The sequence below is a fragment of the Lissotriton vulgaris genome, chromosome 12 (genome assembly GCF_964263255.1).
Source record: "Lissotriton vulgaris chromosome 12, aLisVul1.2, whole genome shotgun sequence".
NCBI lineage: Eukaryota > Metazoa > Chordata > Amphibia > Caudata > Salamandridae > Lissotriton > Lissotriton vulgaris.
Window position 1 is genome coordinate 145,946,284 of NC_141700.1, and position 26,285 is coordinate 145,972,568.

The window sequence follows — 26,285 nt, forward strand, 5'->3', positions numbered from 1 at the left end:
AGAAAATCAGTTTCTTTTTGCCTTCTCCAATCACTTCTTGGCATTATGTCATCTGCCATTTTACTAGTGCCTTGTGCCCCTCTATGGATGAGACCCTTTTTGGAAGGATTTGATGAACAATGGGTGCAGACAAACAATTAATTTGCACCTTTCATGCTAACAGCTCTTCCTTGGAGGACAAACTCACACAATATTTTGTCAGGGCTCGGGTTTTTGTCCCAGATCCCCAAATATACCATTACAACACAAAAAACACAGCATAGCATAGCATAACAAAACACAACAAAGCATAGCATAACAAAACACAACAAAGCATAGCATAACAAAACACAACAAAACAGAACAGCATAACAAAGCATAGCACAGCATAACAAAACACAACAAAGCTTAGCAAAGCATAACAAAACATAGCATAACATAATAAAACACAACAAAACATAGCATAACATAACAAAACAAAGCATTGCATAACAAAACACAATAAAACATAGTATAACAAAACATAGAAAAACACAACAAAACATAGCATAGCATAACAAAATACAACAAAACGTAGCATAGCATAATAAACGTAGCATAGCAAAGTATAGTATAACAAAACAAAATATAACATAGCATAGCAAAACATAGCATAGCAGAGTATAAAAAAACACAACAAAACATAGCATAGCATAACAAAACACAGCAAAGCATAGGATAACAAAACACAACAAAGCATAGCATAACAAAACATAGCATAGCAAAACAAAACATAACAAAGTATAGCATAACAAAACACAACAAAACAGAACAGCATAACAAAGCATAGCACAGCATAACAAAACATAGCATAGCATAACAAAACACAACAAAGCTTAGCATAGCATAACAAAACATAGCATAACATAACAAAACATAGCATAGCATAACAAAACACAACAAAACATAGCATAACATAAAAAAACAAAGTATAGCATAACAAAACACAATAAAACATAGCATAACAAAACATAGCATAGCAAAGCATAATATAACAAAACAAAACATATCATAGCATAGCAAAACATAGCATAGCGTAGTATAAAAAACGCAACAAAACATAGCATAACAAAACATAGCATAACAAAGCATAGCATAGCATAACAAAGCATAGCATAGCATAACAAAACATAGCATAGCAAAATAAAGCATAGCATAATAACACACAACAAAACAGCATAGCATAACAAAACATAGCATAGAACAACCACACACACAACCACACAACCACACACACAACCACACACACAACCACACACCCACACACAACCACACACACAACCAAACACACAGCCACAAACACAATCACACACACACACAACCACACACACACAACCACACAAACAACCACAAACACACACACAACCACAAACACACACACAAACACAACCACACACACAACCACACGCACAACCACACACATGCACAACCACACACACAACCACACACACACACACAACCACACACACAACCACACTGTCGGTGCACACTTTCAACAGACACCATCAGTAATCAGTGCACGCTTTCACCGGGCACAAACACCACCAGCCATCAGTGCATGCTTTCACTCCTACCACCCACACAGCGCAGAGGGTTAATGTGCCTGCTACAAAGAACGGGTGCCATGTGGATCACAGAACTGAGTGTGAGTAAACTATGAGTAGGGCTATTAAAAAATGAAATGTTTGTCTGAAAGGGACTATAAATAGATGAGGTGCATTGCTGGTGAGTAGTAGTGAAGGAATTCATGGAGCAGAAAATGGGGGAGGGGCGCCAAAAAAGACTGTTACACCGAGTGCTAGGGCCAGCCCTGGCTGGGAGTGTTAGCCCCCGAAGTTCGAGTGTAGTTGCGCCCCTGGTGTGCTGGCAGGGTCATAGAGGTTGCTAAAAATAAAATAAAAAGCCTATGTGTGTTGTGTTTTCACAGTCTTGCAGGTGTGAATAAAATAATGCAATAACAACTTAATTGGATAATAAATGCAAGTTAAACTAACCGGTGATAACGGCACTCTTCATGTTATGAAACCTCACTTAGTGACCATCACTGCAGATGTCTGCGTGTGTTAAAGCTAAGCAACACATAATTGAACCCTAGTTGGTGCAGAGGAATAGTGAGCTTTCTATTTTTAGTCAGGGCCACTGGAATTATGCAACTGTGCGGTTTGGGCATTTTGTGCATAGTTATGGATTTCCCGCATTTGCCACATAATCCATTGTCTGCTACACAATTTGCAGACTTTAAAAAAAAACTTGTTTCTAGCTCAAATGGTTCAAACGTTTCTAAAAATGCAGCAACACATTACCTCACAGTGGAAGGCCCTTTCTAAAGGTTGACTGGTCTCCTTTCTGTTGCTTATTGCTATATGTGGGTATTAATGTGGTACTTATGAGGGGCAGTAAAACCCAGGGCAGTGTTAACAAGTGTACAAATTGCAAAATAATGCAGTAATGCTATGACAAAATATGCGGCATTATGCAGCATAATTCGCCTTTAATTGCTGCAGAATTTAATCAACCCTGCTGCATAATTTGGCCTTCTCCTGGGAAATAATTCCAGTGGCCCTGTTTATAGTGCTATGAGGTCCCAGCCTGTGGCAGAAAGCACTGTGAATATGTTAGTCATTATTTTAAAACAATATTTACATACTCTAAGCTAGGTTTCTGCATCTGTATCCAATGCAGACATTTTTGTAAGTGTCTCCCCTATTCCAGATCTCGGCTGATAACACCCTTACATTACATCTCAAAAAGAATACATCTTGGCCACCATGAAGCCTTAAGCAGAGCCCCTAGAATTATTCAGCAGAAGAGGACCACATTATGCGGCATGTTTGACTAAATTATGCAGCAAGAAAAGGTCAATTATGCGGCACAATGCGCCACATTTTGTGCTTAGCATTACTTCATTATTTTGTCATTTTAACTCAAGGTAACGCTGTCAGGGGAATATTTCACCTCGTTATTACCAGTTTAACACCCAAATACAGCAGTAAGCAACTACAAGATTACCAGTGAATCTTTGCAAAGGGCCTTTTCAATGCCCTGGAACACTTTGTCACGCTTTAAGTAACTTTTGTTCCGTTTGAGCTAGAATCATGTTTCTTTAGTTCAAATCTGCAGATTAGGGAGCAAATGCATTAAACTATAATTATGTGGAAAACACTGCTGATGCAGAAACTCATAATTCCAGCGGCCCTGACTTTAAGTGACTCAATCAATTAATAGCTGGTAAGAGGGCTGTTTTTTTTAAACTATCTGCACTACCACCACACCCTTCACTTTCAGGCAGAGGCACCTCAAAGTCAGTATTAACCTTTCAGGGGCAGTTGTTTTGTGAAAGCTGAGTCAATGGGGTGGCAGGTAGAAGGCAAGCAGGGTTGCATTCAAATGCAGAGCTCTAATCCTCTCGATCCCTGGGACTCACAGTAATGGTCTAGGAGACAGAGGAAAGGAGCCAGATTCATTTCATAGATTTTGTCAAAGAGAAGGCCCAGAATAGGGAGCACTGTATGGGGACTTATTTTTATGTTTACAAATGGCCAGAGACAGCTTCTTCAGAGATATACCCCAAAGAAGGGGACAATATAAGAGGTTTTTTGGGACATTCATTAGTGAAGCTGGTACTGCTGCCAAGTGTGTAAGTAGACACTTCTGGTTATCATTAAGGAGGCAGATGCATCAGGACTGTGGCCCAGGGATTTGAAAGGCCCACTGCATCTCAGTTATGACTGTCTACCTTTAAAAAAGGGGCATTGGAGCTTATTTTCCTTTCAATCATTAGGAACGAGGTGATGATCCATCATTGTAGGGAAGAGGTAAAAGATGCAGAGGAGATAGCCTGCTACTCAGGACTGCGGTTATCATTAGTGCAGCAGGTAGAGTTGCATTGGGGTCAAAGAGTGTGAGGGGCTCATAACACCCCAATTATGTGGAGCAGTTTGTTTGTAATAATGTCTGTTTTTGTTTGATGCATTTGCTGTTTTATAAATCTCATATTTAGTGTGGTTCATAAGCTATAGAAAAAAGCATTCTTGAAATCATTTCATAAGCCCTGGGGGGTGGGGTGGAGGGGGGGCTGACCTCAAAACTTTTTGCTTAGGGGGGCTCAGAGTAAAAATGTTTGAAGACCTCTGCTCTACATGGATAAGACATAACAACTATAGATGAAATCCAGCTGGCACCGAGGTATTAATATTAGCACTACGTCTTCCCAATGCCACCTGATTTATTCTTTTACATTTTATTTTAAAAGGCTTTATATAGCGCTGGCTACACCCGAGGGTATCAGAGCGATTTACATCAACATTGGAAATGAGAGGAAACATAAAATAAACAATATATGAGGCAAAAAACAACAAGCATCACATGAGAATAAAAGTATAAATAGAATAACATAATGATCATCGTGCATAAATCGTAATAGAGAGCAAATAGTTCTGATCAGTGGGTCGTTGTTACGAGTAAACTATATAATAAAGTAGGGAGGACAAGTAAGACAGTCTCCTGAGTGGGCGGTAGTATGATGAGGGGGGAACTAGGCTCTAAGTTACCCCAAGATTTTGGTTAGGAGATGAATTTTAAGGTCTCTCTTGAAGCTGTCATAGGAGGGGTTGCATGGGGCGTGGCTTAGGAGCCGATGGCAGAGGGAGCGTGAGCCTGTAGCTCCGCACCAACCCTGTACTTTATCCTGCGTTGGGGGCTGCTCTAGGCCCCCAGGTTTCTCCTGTCCGTGTAGGAGCATAGCGACAGCAAAGCACCTACACCTTGAAGCGAATGGTGACCTGTCGGCGCTCTGGGGTCCCGTTTAAGTGTCCGGACCCGAACCCGACAGCTGCCCAAAATGGCAGCACCAATGTTGCTGCCTGCTCGGCAGACCCTTGCGGAATATTGAACGGCCTGCCTGGCGGCCTGGGAAACGTTGCGCTTGACCTGCCGGCGCCGACGACTGCGTGGGGACCCCCCGCGGACTGACCTTGGGTGGAGCAGGCTGCGGTGAAGCGCCGGGGCTGGACCTGGCTGGAGGCTGGGGCAGGGAACTTTGGCCTGCCGACTACGGAGCACCCCTCGCTGGGGGAGAGACGGGGATCTGAGCTTTGCAGACTGTCGCTGCGGGCGGTGAAATGGCGGACCGCGGCGGACCGTGGTGAGGCGGCTGTGGAGGAGCGGCGCTGTCGGCCGAGTGACTTGGCTCTTGATTTCCCCCCCCTCCACCTGGCGGGAAAATGAGAGAGCCCGCGAAAGCTGCGGAGGCTGGTAGGCGGACTGCTCCTTTGGGCCAGCGGGCTTGGACAGCGGAAGTGGCACGGACCATGTGGGGATGGTTTTGACTGCAGCCCCCGGGAGCTGATTTGCGGAGAGACAACGTGGGGCCTCATCCGACCTGGGTGGAACAGCCACCGGGGACCTAGACTCTTCACTTGAGGTTGAGCTGCGGCAGGAGACGCGTGAGTGCGGGGCTGCTGGCCGAGCCTTCTCCCCCCTCCCCTTTCTCTGGTCGATGTTGTGGGGCTTACTGCGGGGGCCTGCCGGAGGAGGCTAGCGGGCCGCTGGCGTGACTACCGGCGAGGCCCAGTTGCCGGGTTTTCCTGCCGTCCCTCTTGGAGTGCCGCTGAGTGGGCTGTGGCGGCGGCATCGGCGCTAGAAGGCGCAGCTTGGCGATTATACTTGCTCTGGCCATAGGATTCCCCGGAGGAGCGCCCCACTCCTTATGACACACAGACGTCACAACTGGTGCCCCATACGCACTTCATCGCTGTTGAGCAGGAAAGGTGCAGCTAGGAAATAAAGAGCCTCCATTGCTGAGAGTGCCTCCCTGTGTAACTGCTGACTCTGTTGTTCTTATTCGCGGAACCATTATTTGTGCTGGCAACCCCTGAAGTCTTTGGGCTCAGAGAACCTTGCCTTTGTCAATTTATCTGGTGGGCCCTGTCCGAACTCTGCTCTTCCTGCCTGGTGGTGCTGGGGAGTTGCGGCCGTACTTACTTCGTATCCGCCCCAAACGGCGAGGTGTGATATCAACAACAAATTTGGGGGCAGCTGAGGGGAGGGGTGCCCCTCCGTCGCAGGATCAGATCAGAGCCTGTGGAGTTTCAACATGGGGAACCCCCGGGGGAAACAAGGGGGTCCAGCCCAGGACAGAGTGGAATCTGAAGCGGAGCAGGGACCGCAAGACCCGGCGCCTAATGCTCCTGGGCTTCTCCCGCAGCATCAAGTGGAACAAATCCTACAGGCCATCGCGTACTCTAGAACGCCCCATCAACAGGATATTGCCCAAGTAGCAACTGGATTGGGCCTCTTGAGGGTTGACCATGCTAAATGGTCTGACAGGATGCGACAGACGGAAACTAAATTGGAGAAAATAGGGCCTGAACAGAGCAAGTTGGAAGCTCAAATGGGAGACGTTCTATCCCGGCTGCGGACCCTGGAGAAGCGTCCTGGTGATGCGGAAGGCCGCAACAGAAGAAATATTGCCCGTGCGGTTGGCCTGCTGGAACGAATCGAGAGATCAGATATGGTGGCCTATTTAGAACGCTGGTTTCGGGAGATGATTGCACCGGAAGGCCTGTCGCACTTCTATACACTGGAAAGGGCCCATAGAGTGCCTGCGCGCCCACCGGATCCAGGCGCCCGCCTCGACCAGTGGTAGCGCGCCTATTACACTATAGAGACAGAGACCTGCTTCTTCATAACGCCAGGACCTCGGGCCCCTACGCTGTGGATAATAGCAATGTCACGCTGTTCCCAGATTATACGCTGGAACTACAACGAGCCAGGGCATCCTTTCTGGCGGTCAAACGTGCGCTTCAATATAAAGGCTTACAATATTCTTTGATGGTCCCGGCACGCTTGCGGATAGCACTGGAAGGCAAGACGCATTTTAGCAATAGCCCTGACGAGGCCTGGGCGTGGTTGGAGGAATACCGAACCGGCAAGGGGGCAGCTGGCCTACCTCTGCAGCGACCAGTGATGGAAAAGAGACTTTGTCGGCCCCGCCGCGGTAGGAGACGACGATCGGTACCTGGGGGCCCCTCGATATCCCAGACGGAGGCCGAACGCTTGACGGCGCTGCAGGCTGTTGCGCAGATTACTGGGTCTGAGGTGTCCTTGCAGGTGGCGTCCATGGGCTCATAAAAAGAAGCTGAGGATACTGAGGCCGAGATCTCCAAATCTGGCAGCCAGATTCTGCCCAAGGTGACTCCGGGCACGGCGGATGACATGATGGACGCTCCATGACAGGCAAGATAGACTCTGTGACTCTTGCTATAAGTGATGCAGATCCAAACTCTGTGGGTTTCAATGTGGTGGGCTGATTGGGTCTGGGGTGGCCGGGGCGCCTGGGGAGCTGGTGGGCGTTAGTCAAGGTTAGTTTGGATGGGATTCACTATGTTAGTGCCTGTTCTGGGGAGGGAGGGCAATGTTGAGTGCGGGATGGGTTTGTTGGGGATATGGGGAACTTTGATCGGGGAATGGTACTCACCGGCGTGTCTAGGAGGGAGCGAAGATCTCTTGTGTTTTTTTACAATTGGAATATGGGTCCATTACCTGATGTAAAATGTATGACTTGGAATGTGCGGGTACTACACTCTAAGCAACGACGATACAAAGTCCATTCATATCTAGTACGCAGGGGCACGCAGATAGTTTTCCTACAGGAGACACACCTAACCAGGGCTGAAGGGGTAGCATTGCAGCGCAGATGCTTTTGCGAGAGGGGTGTTCATTTGGGTCAGGGCCGCGGTCCCTTTCCAGATGACGAACCAGCTGATTGACCCTGAGGGCCGCTATGTAGAGGTTATGGGACGCCTTCACGGGGGAGATGTGACCCTCTGCAGTATTTACACCCCTAATTTGGAACAGTTGACTTTCTTTGCTCGTATGTCTGACACCCTGGCCGGCTATTTCACGAACGGGGAAGATGTAGAAAGGAGGGTAGGGCAAGCGATTGGCAAGGGAAGCAGGCAAGAAGGGAATGCTGGTCATAGGCAAAATATATTAAGTGCGGACACTGGAGAGGTGGCTAGAACAGAGTTATTGTTGGGGGAGCAGAATTTTACAAACCAAGCCCCCCTCTTATCTCCTGTGTTGGGTGATCTTGTTGTCAGATTTGAGGGGCCAGTTTGTCAGACATCCTTCATTTCTTGGAATGTGGCGGGTGTGGGTCCCAAACTTGATTACCACATTGGATGGAATTTATTGATAAATTTGACATTTGCCTTTTTCAGGAGACTTGGGCAGTTGATCCGATGTTTAAAGTGGGCTATTTGAATTTTTATGTCCCTGCAGTTAAGAGGCAAATGGGTCGCCCTATGGGCGGATTCGTGATTTGGGTCAGGCAGAGCCTTAAGTGTAATACCCAACTCCTCCTGGTGACAAATTCTGATATTCTCGCCGTGAGACTTAGCTTTCCATCCAATTTAAATATTGATATTTTTAATGTTTATGCCAGGGGCTTACCAGGTGGTAGGAAATCTGATGTTGTAACAGCTTTGGCAGTGTTGATTGAGAATATCCCAGGTAATGTACTGCCATTAATTGCAGGAGATTTTAATACCACTTTCGAACCAATTGGACTCGATGATCTGAATCTAACAGAGGATGAGGATTGTAGGTGGGGAGTCCCCCAACTGGATATTAAACCTATACATAAATGGACAGAGGCCGCAATACAGCTGAAGGGTCTCTGTATGGGGAATCAGTTGAGGGCTGCTAATGGCCGAACATTGTCGGACAGGATGGGTAAGAAAACATATGACAATGGGGTAAGGGCAAGTAATATAGACTATCTACTTGTTCCCCTTAAGTTGTGGTACACCCTTGTTGATATGGAGGTAATATCCCGCATCGAGAGTGATCACAACCCCCTGACTCCGTTGTTCAGACTGGGCCTAGATAAAGAGGATGAAGTGGCCCAGGGATTTATACCCCCTGAATTAGCTATAACAAATGATGAGCGCCACCTTAAGTGGTGTCAAGTTGCAGGACATCCAAATACTATGTCTGATATCGAGATAGATTTGGATGGTATGCTGGCTACTAGGGAAGCAGATATAACGCAAGGGTCATTGTATAAACCTTTTATGGAAGCCCATGATAATTTTTTTATAAAACTTAAAACACACTTTTGCAAACCCATCTTAGGCAAAAGAGTTCAAACTCGAAAACCTGAGAGTCGGTATAATGGCACCTGTAGACAAGCTAGGGGGGAGCAGGGCCAAGCATTAAAAACTAAAGATCCTACCAAAGTAAAGGTGGCCCGTGCTAATTATAACGCACACCCTAGGCATATTTCCCCCTATCTCATTAGAAGAGGTTGTATCTTTAACCACGCAAATCAAGAGCGGGTGTCCAGATGACACTATCCCAGCAAGAATTATGCCTTTGCTTGGTAAAGAACTAGGTCCTGGGATTCAGAGATTGGTAAATCTTTCCCTGAGCACAGGTGAGGTCCCCAGGGGGTGGAAAAAGCATCTGGTAAGACCCATTTGGAAAAACTCCACAATTCCATGGACAGACCTGTCCAATCTTAGACCAATATCCCTGCTACCATTCCTAGGAAAACTCACTGAAAAACATGTGAATCGCCACCTATCCATCTATATTGAACAGGCAGGAGGGCTGGATTACTCACAATCCGGTTTTAGGCCTAAACACAGCACTGAGTCAACCCTGATGTCAGTCAAAGACGACCTACATATGTATCAGGATAGAGGCCACTCAGTCATCCTGGTACTACTAGACCTGTCGGCGGCGTTCGACACTGTGTCACACAACATCTTGACAAGTCGACTGTCAAAGATCGGTCTAGAGAACAAGGCTCTTACCTGGCTAAGGAGCTTCTTATCCAACCGCACCCAATGCGTCACCATGGGTGCCTATCACTCTGTGGAGGTAGAGATCTCTAAAGGGGTGCCACAGGGCTCTTGTCTGAGCCCGACTCTCTTTAAAATCTATGTGGCACCCCTGGCTGGAATTGTGCGAGCATATGGTTTCATCCCTGTGTCTTACGCGGATGACACACAGCTCCTTTTTCCCTTTAAATCTCTCACCACCGAGGTTAAAAACTCCTTTTCTCAGGGCATGAAAGCTGTGGCTCAGTGGATGTCATCAAACTACCTGCAGTGTAATGTAAGCAAGACCGAAGTCATGTTGTTCGGGGAGGCAAAAATCCTCTGGACCCCAGATTGGTGGCCACATGATCTGGGACCAGTCCCTGAACCCAAACAGATTGTAAAGAACTTAGGAGTCCGCCTAGATCAGGAGCTTTCACTGAAACAACATAGCAATTATATTGTGGGCTCGTGCTTCCACGTGATAAGCCTACTACGCAAAGTCTTCTCTATGCTTCCAGACTCCATCAGGAAAACATTGGTACAGCCCCTTGTCCTTAGCCGTATTGATTACTGTAACAGCTTGCTACTATCTGTAAACGAGGGAGTATTAGCCAAACTCCAAATGATCCAGAACACTGCGGCCCGCCTGGTCTTGAACGCCCCCCCTGAACTGCGTCCAAACCTCTTCTGGACAAACTGCATTGGCTGTCGGTCCGGCAGAGGACGAAGTTTAAGACATGTTGCCTGATTCACAAGAGCTTAAACGGACTAGGTCCCGCATATCTGAAAAATACATTTATACCCTACGCCCCTGCACGTTCCCTTAGGTCAAGCAATCAATTTCTATTATGTGTGCTCCGTGCAAAGAAGGCCAGGCACGGAGGCAGAGCTCTTTCTGTGGTTGGGCCTTCACTATGGAACAAGCTCCCTCTAGCTCTCAGACAGTGCTCAGAACATCTGCTGTTCAGAAAGCAACTCAAAACCTTTCTGTTTCAAAACTAGTCCTTTTCGTCTGGTTTCCCCTCTGACTGTGTTTTGCTGTGTTCCTAGGGCGCAGAGATACTCCTCCGGGAGTCGATTCGAGCGCGATACAAACCCGCAAATAAATAAATATAAGCATAAACAGTGTATCGCTAAAAAAGCATGGGAAGAGAGTAGGTGGCAGGACCTTAAGGTGGCATGTCAGTTTAAAAACCCAAAATCTTTCTGGAATATTTTTAAATGGGACAGGGGTGGGCGTCATGAGAGCCCACAGAATAATGCCGCTCAAAGCTCGTGGATTGATTATTTTAAGCCACAATACGCCAAAAGTGAAGTCACCGACAGTGAGGGGATTTATGTCCATACTTTTTATAAGGAGGTCGTCTTCACTGTAAGTGAAGCAGATAGGGCGTTAGACTTAGTAACTGAGGGACGCGCCTCAGGTATGGATTGCGTCCCTGCTGATCTATTTCTAAATTACAAAAATAGATGACGGTTGTACATTATGTATCTTGCAAATGCCATAGCTCAAGGGATGGAAGTCCCCCATTCTTGGAAAGGTGCTGAGATAGTGCCTGTCTATAAAAAAGGGGACAAGACGTCAGCAGGCAATTATAGGCCTATTAGCTTGATTGACTCCATCCAAAAAATTATGGGCCGTCTGATATTGGGAAAAATCCAAACCTGGATGGAAGAAGAAAACATCCTGAGTTACCTCCAGGCTGCCTTTCGTCCCAGGGCCAGTACGATAGATCAGGTCTTTCGGTTCATTATTCTTTATTGGCGTTCTGTGGTATTGGAGAAAGGCACTTTATATGCCGTATTTGTTGATTTAAGGGCGGCTTTTGACCTGGTCACTTAATAAATTGTGGCGAGTGCTGGACGAGCTAGGGATGGCCTCTGAGTTATTAAGCTTGATCATTCGCTTACATGAGGATACGTTTGATCGGGTTCGGTGGGGACGACAGGGCGAGGTTACGGAATCCTTCCCTGTTGCGTCATGGCGCCTACCTTGTTCTGGCTCTTCGTGAACGGGGTGGCTGATTTCCTCTCCCTGGTCCCGACCGATGCCTCTGTGATGAACGGTAAGCGAGTCCCGATCCTCATGTTCGCGGACGACACCTTGATAATCTCAAAAACGCCAAGTGGGCTCCAATGTGCACTGCGGCGCTTTGAAGAATTTTGCTTGGACCGGGGCCTAGAAATAAACACAGCGAAAACAAAGTTTATGGTCCTTACTGAACATAAACCGACTAGGCTTGTTAAACCTTTCAGAGGGAGCATATATATGAATAGTTCCCCACTAGAGCGGGTTGACGCCTTCGCATATCTGGGGGTTACCCTCCAGAGAGATATGGGATGGACTAGCCAATTAGATCTTGCAGCAGGCGGGTCTCCTTCTAAAAAGGTTTAACGCTTCAGTATAGAAACCTATTAGCCCATTAGTAGAGATATATGGGATGAAGGTGTTAAGTTCGGCCCTTTACGGGGCTGAACTTTGGGGGTTCGAAAATCTACGAAATTTGACGCTAGCGGAAAATGAGTTTTTGAGAAAAGTAACGTTCCGCAAAGTACCCCCTTGACGCCATTAATGTGGGACCTGGGAAAAAAAGCTGTTCAAGACCTTGCTTCCCTACGACCGCTATTGTATTGGCGTAGGATATGGACCACAGAGGAACTACAGCATTACGCATGGGGCCTAAAGGAAATAATTGCTAAAGATTCCTTCCATAAAATACACTGGCTAAAGGCCATTAAGTCCTTGTTAGTCAGTCTGGGAATGGGAGAACTGTGGGATGATCCCGAAAATGCGATATTTCCTTCTAAAAAAATGTTGACGGCCAAGTATTGGGAGATGGTTAATTTAAAAGCATGTACAAAGGGTTCTTCTTCTCATCTTACAGGTCGTTTTCTGGAATTTAAGGCACAACCTAAGCTGGAATTATATTGGGATGCCATAGAGAAGCAGAATGACCGTAAGCTCTATTTCCAACTTAGAGCTGGCACCCTTCCAATAAGGTCGTTCACAGCGAAATGGGCAGGAGAAAACAACAATGACAAATGCCCTAGGTGCAGGGATGAACAAGAATCTATAAGTCACCTTCTGTTTTTCTGTCCCTTATATGTTGCTCCTAGATCAATGTGGGTGAAACCTATTTGTAATTTAATTGGCACCCGCAGACATGAAGAAGCATTAAGAATCCTATGCACTGACCCCAGTCTCCCAATTGCTATAGCTATGGCTAAGTTCCTAAAATGGGCTTGGGTAATTCGGTTAAAACAGTTACGGCAGTAAATAGAGTATTTAATATTCATCTACTCAAATTAGTTGTGAAAATGAGGAGATGTATTTTTTTAATCGAGCCTTGAGTAATATCACCCTGGACTATATATATTGATGAGTTTTAAGGATATAAGACATTCGACAATAGTCTCTTGAAGTTTAATCTCTTTTTAAATATTTATTGTAAAAAATGGTATGTAATTTTATTGCAAAATGTGTATTTTATGTATTGCTTTTATGACTTAATTGTCGAATAAAGTTTATGAATTGAGACTCTGTGACTCTTGCTATAAGTGATGCAGATCCGAACTCTGTGGGTTTCAATGTGGTGGGCTGATTGGGTCTGGGGTGGCCGGGGCGCCTGGGGAGCTGGTGGGCGTTAGTCAAGGTTAGTTTGGATGGGATTCACTATGTTAGTGCCTGTTCTGGGGAGGGAGGGCAATGTTGAGGGCAGGATGGGTTTGTTGGGGATATGGGGAACTTTGATCGGGGAATGGTACTCACCGGCGTGTCTAGGAGGGAGCGGAGATCTCTTGTGTTTTTTTACAATTGGAATATGGGTCCATTACCTGATGTAAAATGTATGACTTGGAATGTGCGGGTGCTACACTCTATGCAACGACGATACAAAGTCCATTCATATCTAGTACGCAGGGGCGCGCAGATAGTTTTCCTACAGGAGACACACCTAACCAGGGCTGAAGGGGTAGCATTGCAGCGCAGATGGCGGGGGCAGCTTTATTATACTACATTTTCATCTTTTGCGAGAGGGGTGTTGATTTAGGTCAGGGCCGGGGTCACTTTCCAGATGACAAACCAGCTAATTGACCCTGAGGGCCGCTATGTAGCGGTTATGGGACATCTACACGGGCGAGATGTGACCCTCTGCAGTATTTACGCCCCTAATGTGGAACAGGTGACTTTCTTTGCTCGTATGTCTGACACCCTGGCCGGCTATTTCACGAACCCAGTTCTATTAGGGGGGACTTTAATTCCATAGCAGACTTCACCATGGATAGATCCCACCCCCCGTTACCTGATGCCCCCATTCATAAATTATCGAAGATTAGAACCCAGTGGCAAAATGGCTGGGGACTTGTAGATGTATGGCGCGCGCAACACCCCGGTGAATGCGATTACACCTACTTTTCAGCCTCACATGACTTACATGTGAGGCTTGATGCGATTCTGTGTAGTGCTGGTCTCGCTGCTATGGTAGCTTGTAGTGAATACTTATCACGCACCATCTCAGATCATAATCCGTTGCTGGTGAGTTTCTGCTGGGCCTTGGAGCGCCCAGCCGTAAGGTCCTGGCAATTGCGGCTGGAGCTGTTGGAAGACCCGGTCATTCGCGCTGAGCTGGAGACGGGGATAGAACGGTACTTTAGCGAGAATGAAGGTACAGCCACAACGACCGCCCTATAGTGGGATGCCTTCAAAGTGGTGATCCGCGGTTTCTGTATAACTAAATGGGTGGGAGTGCGAAAGCTGCTGTTGCAAGAATTAGACTCTGCAGAGAGGAACCTTAGGGAAGCCGAGTGGGCCTACTCTGTCAACTCTGGGACGCGGGAACTGGTACTGAGTGCTAAGGAGGCTGTGGCGGTAGTCGTAGAGCGCCTGAGGTGCTTTGACCATAGGGCTTATTTGGCCCGTGCGCAAGCTGAAAGGGACAAGTTGGGCACTTTGTTGGCGTGGCTGGCCAACCCCCTCCCTAGATGCGCTCCTATTTGGGCGCTGGCCTCCCCGGCAGGACAGATGGAGTACACTCAGCTTCAGATTAATACTCGGTTCCGTAACTATTACGCAGACTTGTATGATAGTCAGTTGCAGGCCGGTGAAGCTGACATGCGTGTTTTTCTGGAAGATTTAGAATTGCCCTCGATAGATGCGGAGCAGGCGGACTCCCTCGGCCAGGATATTACGCTCTCTGAAATCCGATGTGCTTTCAAACAACTGGCGCATAACAAAACACCGGGAATTGATGGCCTGCCCATCGAGTTTTACTCGGCCTATGTAGATATTCTTGGCCCTAGATTACTGTCGGTTTTCGGAGAAGCCAAGTGGTTGGGTGTGCTGCCGTCCTCAACTAGAGAAGCCGTCATCATCCCTCTACTTAAACCGGGGAAGGCCACTATTGACCCTTCTACGTATCGACCATTATCCATGCTCACCACTGACTGTAAAATTCTGAGTCGTATTCTGGCCACTCGACTCCTCCCGCATATGGTACATTTGGTTCATCCTGATCAGGCCGGCTTCATTCTCACTCGCAACACTGCCGGCAGCATACGCCGATTGAGACGCGTACTGGGTGGGGACCACGCTGAGGATGACCGAGCGGCAATCCTCTCAGTGGACATTGCCAAAGCGTTTGATAACTTAGAATGTCCCTATTTGTTTTTTTGTTATGAGAGCCTTTGTACTTGGGGAGGAATATGTCCCCTTGACTGAAATATTGCACTCATCGGCGAGCGCCAGAGTGAGAGTAGGAGCGGTCATCTCCTCCTCGTATCCAGTGGGGCATGGTACTCGGCAGGTGTGCCCACTTTCCCCGTTATTATTTGCCCTAGCCATAGAACCACTAGCTGCCAGTGCCAGATTGGGGAGGGCATTCCAGGGCCTACGACTCCGTGGCCAGATGCATTTTATCTCATTATATGCAGACGACCTCTTGATGTTCTTAAAAGATACCGGGGATGCATTGGAGGGAGCGCTGGCGCTTCTTCGCAGGTTCAGAGAAATCTCCGGTTTGAGAGTAAACTGGGCGAAGACTTGTGTTTTTTCCAGTTGCCAAGGCATGCGACCCGCCTGCGCCCGTACGGGACATCAAGTGGGAACACCATTGCCTTTCGTATTTGGGGACGCACATTTACCATACCCAAGAGGATTTGTTTGATGGTAACATCGGCAGAGCAATGAGAAATCTTAAGAGTAGCATACAGTTTTGGGAAACTTTGCCTTTGTCGGTAGCAGGTCACGTGGCCCTGTTGAAAATGGTGGCACTTCCCCAGCTGCTTTATTATTTCCGTGCATTGCCAGGATGGATACTGGCGCCTTTTTTCGGCAGCTCCGATCGGTGGTTGGCGGCTTCATATGGGGGAACGGGAGGCGAAGGGTAGCGCTGGACACATTGAAGCGTCCGAGAGCGGAGGCGGAGCTTGCAGTTCCTGATTTCGAGCTGTACTTCCTTGCTGCACAGTTCCAGGACTCACCCAAGCGGTGGTGCAGGGGTTTAGGGGGCCCGAACGAGAATTTGAACCGGATATACCTCGGCATGTGCTGTCATTCATTATATTCCAGCAAAAATTACATATGGACTCGTTATCCATTGAAGAACGCACTCTGAGGCTTTGTTGGAAAAGATACCACAACAGAGTTGGGATGCAGCGTCCTTATGCCCCAGAGATACCTTTGGGTATGTGTACAGCCCTTCCGCATGGTGGGTATTGGTCAGCCCTTGCGCCCCTTGGACTGCAGGTTGTGGGAGACCTATACGGAGATGGCGCTTTATTACCCTTTAGTGAACTGCAGGAGAGCTTTGGGCTTCCGCGGGGGCACTATCTAATCCATACAGCCTTAATAGCTGACATCCAAAGGTACTGGGGTAAGGGACTATCGGAACCACCGGTGAGTGCAGCGTGCCAGTATGTGGTGATGGCGGCGGGCACTTATAAGGCCGTCACCTGCTTATATAAACGTATGCTTGAGGAGGGCTTGCCACCGCTGCAGAAGTTACGTGACCAATGGGTAACGGATATTGGTAAAGACACACCAGAATTGGCCTGGTCGCAAATAATTAAGAGGGCATGGAAGAGCACTAGAAATGCCAGATTTAAGTGAACTCATTATTTTATACTGCACAGGGCATACCTTACTCCGGCGAAGATAAACCAATACTTCCACATAGACACAGCCCAATATCCCCGCTGTAGGCCTTCTGCATATGTTATGGTATTGTCCGCAACTAGGTACATACTGGGAGGACATAATAGCATTAGTATGTGGTATAACGGAGTGGCAGATCACTCCAGACAAGGGAACCTGTCTATTGCATTGGTTTTCTCACACTAGCAAGACTAAGATAACAAGTAAATTCCTGGATTTGGGGTTGGTGCTTGCCAAAAGGGAGATTACGGTCCACTGGAAGGCTGCCGGAGGGCCCAGTTTTACCAGATGGAAGGCTGCACTACTTACTTGGGCAGGGAGTGAGAGCATAATTCGCCTGCAGCAGGCCCAAAGATCCCACAATGATAAGGCACTGGAGGCGGCCCGGACATGGGAGGCCCTAGTCACAGAATTGAAAACAATGGATGCGGACTCTGGCTCGGAACCAAGCGAACATACTAGAGATGAAACCTCGTAATGTGACTGTACTAATGCAAGAATATGGAAATGTGTGAGTGTGTTTCCACCCCCCCTCCTCCTATAGTCATGCTTCTAGATACTGCTATATGTATGGTGCCACATATATTTCAATTTGTTCCAATTTATTATCATGTTAGGTTGCCCTGTTATAATTGACACGCCGGTGAGAGTGAGTGGGTTGTGGGAGGGCTGAGGGATGGCGGGACAGTTTGGTCTATTCATAATGACTTTGCAGCACATGTATACCGTGCTTGCAGCAAGATGCTTTAGTACTATTATGTAATTATTGGCTGTTTAGTCGTTTGTTAATGACTGTGCTCATTTATTCTACTATCCTGCCCTGACTGTGTTTGCACATGTCACATGTTTTTGACACTTTTTACACAAGGCTACGGCCAGATGTTGAGTGGCTGGTCAATATATATGTTGTTTGTGCAAGGAAAATAATAAACAGATTTAAAAAAAAAATATAGGAGGGGTTGCATCGGAGGTCTTTGGGGAGGGCGTTCCAAATGGTAGGGGCCTTGCCAGAGAAGGAGCGGGATTTAGATGAGCTTTTTTTGAGAAGAGGTGGAATGAGAAGAAGGGTGTTGGAGCTTCTCAACAATCTGGTGCTGCCAGCTTTTTTGAGCTTCGTTGAGAGGTATGTTGGAGTGTCCTGATAGAGGGCTTTGTGTTATACAGGCCATTTTGTAAGAGGATCAGCCTTCAATGGGGAGCCATTTGGGGGTCTTGAGGGTAGGGGAGATGTGGTCAAAACGTTGACTGTTAGTTGTTAGTCTAGCTGCGAGGTTGAGGACGGATTTGATGGGGGTGAGGTGGATTTTGGGAGTACCAGAGAGAAGGGCATTCCCATAATCAATTTTGGACAGGGCGAGAGATTGGATAATTAGTTTGAAGTCGTTGTCTGGGATAAAAGGTTTGATTTTTTTGAGGTGGCGGGTGTGAAGAGTGCACTTTTAGCTGAGTTTTTTTTACATGGGAGATGAGTGTGAGTTTATTGGTGATGGTGATACCGAGTGAATTGACAGAATCAGTGAGGGAGAGAGAGCAGTAGTAGTTGATGTTTGCTTGTTTAAGTATGATGGTGAGGGGTTCCATAAAGAGGGTGGGGTAAAGGATGGATCCTTGAGGGACACCTAGAGAGACAGGAGTAGATTTAGAGAGGCTGTTTTGAATTTTAATTTGTTGAGTTCGATGTTGGGTGTAGGAAGTGAACCAGGTAAGGACAGTGCCATTAGTGCCGAAGCGATCTTTGAGTGTGTTGAGTAAGGTAGGGTGGTAGACTGTGTCAAATGTGGCGGTAAGGTCAAGGAGGATAAGTAGGTAACTCTCCCCCTTATCCAGGGCTAAATTAATATCCTTTACTATGTTTAGCAGTGCGGTTTCAGTGCTACATCCTCTGCGGAAGCCAGATTGAAGGGGGTCTAGAAGGTTGAATGTGTCAAGGTGATTGTCCAGTTGGTGGAGAGCACATTTTATGAGGACTTTGGAGAGGAGAGGAAGATTGGAGATAGGGCGGAGATTGTTCGGGACATTAGGGACGGCTTTAGGATTTTTGAGGAAGGGGGTGATTTGTCCAAGTTGAAGTGAGGTGGGAACATTTCCTGTAGTGAGGGAGGTGTTAATGATGTTGGTCCAGTAGGGGACAATAACGTGTTTGAGATTGTTATCCTCACGGTCCTCGGGATCAGCGTGATGCTCAATGAGGGCCACCTCCTGATCTAACCAAACCCTGAATGCTATAATAGCCGTGGGCAAGGGAAGGATCAAGCGAGGGCAGGGAAGGAAGGGAACAGCAGGGAGGGAGACCTGAAACGACAAACAAAGAATGTTGGACTTCTTCCTTCAACACCCTATTCCATTCTATTCGCCACAATCATTAATATATGAAAAGCTATGCCCTCACACACTCTACCTGTAAAATAAAAGAATGCAACTGCAAGGTAGAAGATATGACTCTTCACAAGCTTCATGGGTACCTTAAGGATATGAACTGCGCTACTCCCCACTGCAAAACACAAAGAACAACTACTGTTACCCACTGTCCTATATCCTTCTTGTCAATGGTTATTATGTGTAGAGTTGATACATACCCCCATAGAGAATTATCGATAGCGGGAAAGGGGCAAATCCAGTTTCCTTGTAGCCCTATATCACCTAACATCTGACTGGTAATAAACAATACTCCATAAAGGGTTACGTCACCCCGTTGGATAAATTATAATGTACACTACCTGTACCAGATCACGATTGAGGTCCCGTTAGGTTATGTCCCAAAATGTTCCAACACCCGGTGTGAATACTCATCTGTCCATATGTGGACTTAAAAAGACTGCTGCCGTAACTTCCCATAAAGGTCCTCTGCATGAACCGCAAGACGCTGGTTCTCCAACAGAGGACCGAATCACCAAGCCTGGTTAATTTCCAAAAACTATATGTGCGATATCGTCCTCCGCATGAGCCTTCAAAAATCAGGCTCCCCAACGGAGGGCAAAACGATGTACAAGCAACGGTCTCCACAAAATACAATCACAGTTCGTCCTCCGCATGAGCCGTGAGAGAAAAAGGCTCGTCCAACGGAGGGCAAAGCAGGCGCACCCTAGGGCTCACACTCAAATGAAGATTCACAAACCGTCCTCCGCATGAGTCGTGGAAGGACTCGCCAACGGAGGACAAATGCCAGAAAATAGCCCGCAAGTGCCGAACTTCGTTTCATCATGAAGTTCACGAAAAGAAAGGCCAGGAAGCATTCCTTTACCTAGGAATCAAGAATTACTCCAGACAGAAGCAGAACTCCTCTGCAAGGGTCGCCGATCCAAAATATCCGACACAGGCTACAGGAAGTGTATGCCTATATAGAACCTCCCATTTCCTGGTCGTCGCTAAGACTTCTGGGATTCGTAATTTTTATGTCCATGTCCCATTCTGACCACCACAGACTCCAGAACACGAGGCGCTGTTCTTCATAGACTTAACAGTACATCCCCCCTCACCGAGATCGCCTCAGAGGGCCAGGTCGCTGCGGGTACCTCCTATGGAACAACGCCACCAATCGAGGCGCATTAACACCCGACGCAGGTTCCCATGTATTTTCCTCAGAGCCATACCCCTTCCATGCAACCAGATAACGAAGGCTGCGCCACTGCCATCTCGAGTCCAGGATGCTCTCCACCTCATATTCAAACCCATCATGCACCAAAAGAGGCTGAGGAAGTCTCCTCACTGACGACAAGGACCGCTTCAGCAGGGACACATGGAACACCGGATGGATCCGCACGTGTCTTGGCAGCCTCAGCTTCATAGCCACCGGATTAACACACTTTTCGATGGGGTGTGGACCGATGTAACGAGGGTTAAACACACTATGTTTCCGAAATCTGATGTTCCTGGTGGACAACCACACAAGATCCCCCACTTGATACAAGGGACCAGGTCGTCTGTGCTTATCGGCTGAGCGTTTGTACGCCACTTTCGATGCCTTGAGATTAGCTTGCGCTTTCACTAGTGTGTCCTTGATGTGCGAAACCCTCTTCACAGCCTCAGGCACTCTGTCCTCCTTTACCCGATGGAGAAAAGGAAGGAAACGAGGATGGCGCCCATAAGTACAATAAAAGGGAGACACCTGATTGGCACTATGGGTAGCGTTGTTGTACGCCACTTCAGCAAGCCATAAATAGTCCACCCAGTTTTTGCTTGCTATGATCCACGTAGCATCTCAAAAACTGCTTTAAGGTCTGGTTGAGACACTCCATTTGCCCATCTGTCTGGGGGTGGAAGCTGGTGGACAGAGCCGTCTTGATATGCAGGGAGGAACACCAAGACTTCCAGAACTGGGCTGTAAACTGGGAACCCCTGTCAGAAACAATAACAGCAGGCAGTCCATGCAGCCGAACAATGTGTACCATCAACAAACGCGCTAGTTGACCTGCCGTGGGCACCTGCTGACATGCAACAAAATGCCCCATCTTAGTCAGGTAATCGATCACCACCAATATTGCTGTACACCCCTGGTGCTTGGGCGGGCCTACCACAAAATCCAGAGATATACTCTCCCACGGAACGGAAGGAGCGGGTAGAGGTTGCAGTAACCCAGCAGGACGACGATGATCCTCTTTGACTGTAGCACAGACCTCACACTGTGATACCCATTCTTTAACATTGGTTCTCAGAGATGGCCACCAACATCGTCGATTTATGTGTTCAACCGTCTTCACTACTCCCATATGACCCGCACTAGGAGAGCAGTGACACCACCGGTACACTTGTTTGCGAAGAGGAACTGTAGGGACCAAAAGCCGTCCTTTGTTCCATCCTTGAGCTGCCATTCTCTATGGCTTTGTAACCATGTTTTCCAGTAAAAGTTGTTTATTCCCTTAAGGATTCCTTTCAGGAATGCATCGGGCTGTATAACACACACCATCTTGGCTGGGTCGATGATAGCTTTCTCCACTTTGGCCTTAGTATTCCTGATGGAGGATTGGCGAGTTAGCGCATCTGCCTTCCTGTTCTCCGCCCCAGGTCGGAACGTTATAGCCAAGTGAAACTCCGAAAAGAAAAGCATCCACCTAAGCTGCCTTGGTGTGAGGTGTCTAGCAGCTGTCATGAATTGGAGGTTCCTGTGGTCTGTGTAAACTGTAACCATATGTCTGGCCCCCATCAGGAAATGCCTCCATTCTGTGAATGCGACCTTTATAGCCAGAAGTTCCTTTTCGGCGATACAGTAGTTGCACTCCGCCCCATTCAATTTCCTGGACATATACGCTACTGGATGTAATTGTCCAGTCAGGTCATGCCTTTGTGAAAGTATGGCTCCCAGAGCTACATCAGATGCATCTTCCTCAATGATATAAGGTTTATCCGGATTTGGATGGGCAAGCACCAGAGAAGACACAAAGGCTTCCTTCAATGCCTCAAATGCTTCATGGCCTTCACGATTCCAGGCAAAAGGCTGTGCTTTTCTCAACAGATGTGTGATGGGAGCGACCACTTGCGAGAACTGTTTGATGTACCGCCTGTAAAAGTTAGCAGAGCCGATGAAGCATTGCACGTCCCTTATGTTCTGAGGTACTGGCCACTCTTTCACAGTTTGAATCTTGCGTTCGGCCATCTCTTGGCCATAGGGGCTGAGCATGACCCCCAGGCATTCCACCGTTGTAACATGAAAGTCGCATTTGCTCAATTTGCAGTACAAGCTATGCTTTTGTAAGATTCGTAACACTGACTTAACATGATGAAAGGGCAGTTCCTCAGTTTCGGAATAGGTGAGGATATCATCTATGTCATGGGTACTCACAAACTTTCTCTCGGGGCCAAATTTACAGTGTGGGTTGTGTCCAAGGGCCGCACCGGCGGGGGCGGAGTCAGTGGGGGAGGGGGGCGGGGCTAGAACAACAAAAAACTGTGACCATGAGGTTGAACACAGGTCCCTGCAGCGAACGCCTTCGTCCACTGAGTCACCAGACCCGGCATACACACATCTCTCTCTCTCCCTCTATCTCCCTCTCTCAACCTCTCTCTCAGCCTCTCTGTTCTCTCTCCCTCCCTCTCTCCCTATTTCTCCCTCTGTCTCACTCAGACTGTCTCACTCCCTCGCACTCCCTCTCTCTCCCTCTCTCTCTCTCTCTCTCCCTGACTCCCTATGTCTCACTCACTCTGACTGTCTCACTCCCTCTCTCCATCTCTGTCTCCCTCTCTCTGCTTCCCTCTCCCTCTCTGTCTCCCTCTCTCTCCTTCCCTCTCCCACTCTGTCGCCCTCCTCACTCTGTCGCCCTCCTCCCTCCCTCTGTCTGTCTGTCACCCTCCTCCCTCCCTCTGTCTGTCACCCTCCTCCCTCTGTCTGTCACCCTCCTCCCTCCCTCTGTCTGTCACCCTCTGTCTCCCTCCCTCTCCCTTTCTCTGTCTCCCTCCCTCTCCCTTTCTCTGTCTCCCTCCCTTTCTCTGTCTCCCTCTCCCTTTCTCTGTCTCCCTCCCTCTCCTTGTCTCCCTCCCTCTCCCTTTCTTTGTCTCCCTCCCTCTCCTTCTCTTTGTCTCCCTCTCTCTGTCTCCCTCTGCCTCCCTCCTCCCTCTGTCTGTCACCCTCTCTCTGTCTCCATCTGTCTGTCTCCCTCCCTCTGTTTGTCTCCCTCTGTCTGTCTCCCTCCCTCTGTTTGTCTCCCTGTCTGTCTCCCTTCCTCTGTCTGTCTCCCTCCCTCTGTCTGTCTCCCTCCCTCTGTCTGTCTCCCTCCCTAAGTCTGTCTCCGTCTGTCTCCCTCCCTCTCCATTTCTCTGTCTCTCTCTCTCTGTCTCCCTTTCCCGCCCTCCATCGCTCTCCCTCTGTATGCTTCCCTTTTCCCTCCTCCTTTCTTTCCTTTGCTCTCCCTCTGTCTGCCTCCCTTTCCCTCCCTCCCTCGCTCTCCCTCTGTCTGTCTCCCTTTCCCTCCCTCCCTCGCTCTCCCTCTCTCTGCCTCCCTTTCCCTCCTTCCCTCGCTCTCCCTCCCTCTCCCTCCTTTTCCCTCCCTCCCTCGCTCTCCCTCTGTCTGACCCACTTTCCCTCCCTCCCTCCCTCGCTCTCCCTCTCTCTGCCTCCCTTTCCCTCCCTCCCTCTCCCTCTGTCTGCCTCCTTTTTTCTCCCTCCTTTCCTTCCTTCCCTCGCTCTCCCTGTCTGCGTCCCTTTCCCTCACTCCCTCGCTCTCCCTCTCTCTGCCTCCCTTTCCCTCCCTCGCTCTCCCTCTAACTGCCTCCTTTTCCCTCCCTCGCTCTCCCTCTGTCTGTCTCCCTTTCCCTCCCTCCCTTGCTCTCCCTCCCTCTCCCTCCCTTTCTCTCGCTCCCTCTACCTCCCTCTGTCACCCTCTTCATCTCTCCCTGCCTGTCTGTGCCCGGGCTGAGACAGCTTCAGGGCACACACACACACACACACAGCCGTAGGAGCACTTCACAGGTCTTTAAAAGACCATTTGTATGTTAATGAGGCTTTTGTCTTTCACCTCTTAGCGCCCCTGCCCCTGCAGCTCCACTCTGACTATCAAGTAATTCCCGGGCCCCCACAGAGCAGCAGAGTCTCGGCCCCCAGTGTTTGCAGACATTGTAATTTTATTTTATTTTTTAACACAGGCAAATTGTCTGCAAGGTCCGCGGGCCGCCAGGGAAGGCTTGCAGGGCTGCCACCGGCCCGCGGGCCGTACTATGAGTACCCATGATCTATGTAAACGACCACATAATGGTCCAGTATTTCTCTCAGGACATCATTAAGGAAGTATTGGAATGCCGCCCGGGCATTGCAGAGCCCGAACGGCATAGCCAAATTCTCGAACAGACCATACCTGGTCTTAAAGGCGGTCTTCCATTCATCCCCTCTCCTCATTCTCACTAAATGATATGCGCCCTTTAGATCCAACTTAGTGTAGATGGTGGCTTTCTTGACTTGTTCCAGTAACACATCATTTAAAGGAAGGGGATATCTGTTCTTCACAGTTACTGCGTTTAGCGCCCTAAAGTCCACACATACCCTCAGTTCACCGTTGGCCTTGGAAATGAAGAAAAGAGGAGAGGCCCCCGGGAATTTAGAAGGACAAATGAAACCTAGCTCTAGGTGTTTGTTTAGATAAGCCCTGAAGTGCACATTCTCGGGTTCAGTTAACGCATACAGGCGTCCGCTTGGAACCACAGCACCAGGGACGAGATCGATTTGGCAATCGTACTGCATATGAGGAGGAAGAACCTCCGCTTGTATCTCGTCAAAGACCCCTTGATATTCCTTGTATGCCACAGGCAATTGTACTTCTTTCCCTGCAACAGTGGCCACTTAGTCTCCACAAGCTAAAGCTGACAAAGGCCTCTTGTTGACCTCATAACAATTCTCCCAGCAATATGAGGACTTCAACGTGATTGTGCCTGTACCCCAATCTATTTCAGGATTGTGACGTCTCAGCCAGGGGATACCCAATATGATACCATATGGAGGTGCCTTGATTATGCTGAACGTGATCTTCTCTTTATGACATCCAAACAGCATTTCCATCTCGTCAGTGAGATACCCAATGGGGCCTATGTCTAATTTCCTCCCATTTACAGGGTAAATTTCTTCACATGTGTCTCTAGGGATCAAACAAACCCCTACTCTCTTTGCATCCGTCAAATCCATAAACAAACCTGTTGCACCCGAGTCTACCATGGCATGCGACGTTATCCATCTTGCCTGCACGAGTAACAAGATTTCAATAAACAGATGCTGAGATCCCACCGTATTATTCAACAAAGAAGGGATTCAAACCTGACTCCAAGGAACCCCTTCGTTCACCTTAGAGTCCTCTAGTTTTCCGACGTTTTATCAATAGCTGCGGTTGCCCCTCTATTGATGCGAAACCTAGACATCTTGGGTTTCACAGGGCATTCCCGAACAAAATGCCCTTTTTTGCCACAATATAAACAAAGCCCGTACTTATGACGTTGCTCTTTCTCAGTGTTAGTTAAGGCGGCTCTAACCACCCCTATAGCCATGGGTTCAGAGCTAGTGGTATGGCTATTGTCTATAGCTTTCTGATGCCCATACAAGGGGACTGTTCTTCCCCTTCCTTTATGTTCACCTTTGCGTTCGCTTAGCCTATGGTCTAATCGCAAAACCAAGTTGATCAAATCCTCACAAGTAACAGGCTGGGGATCGATCTGCGCTATGATGTCCTTCATGTCCTCATGTAATCCCTGGTGGAACAAAGAGGCTTGCTTGGCCTCAGGCCACTTAGTTTCAGTAATAAGCCTCCTAAAAGAATTTAAATAGGTCAAAATATCCTGATTACCTTGTCGGAGCTCTAGCAGCTCTCTATCAGCTG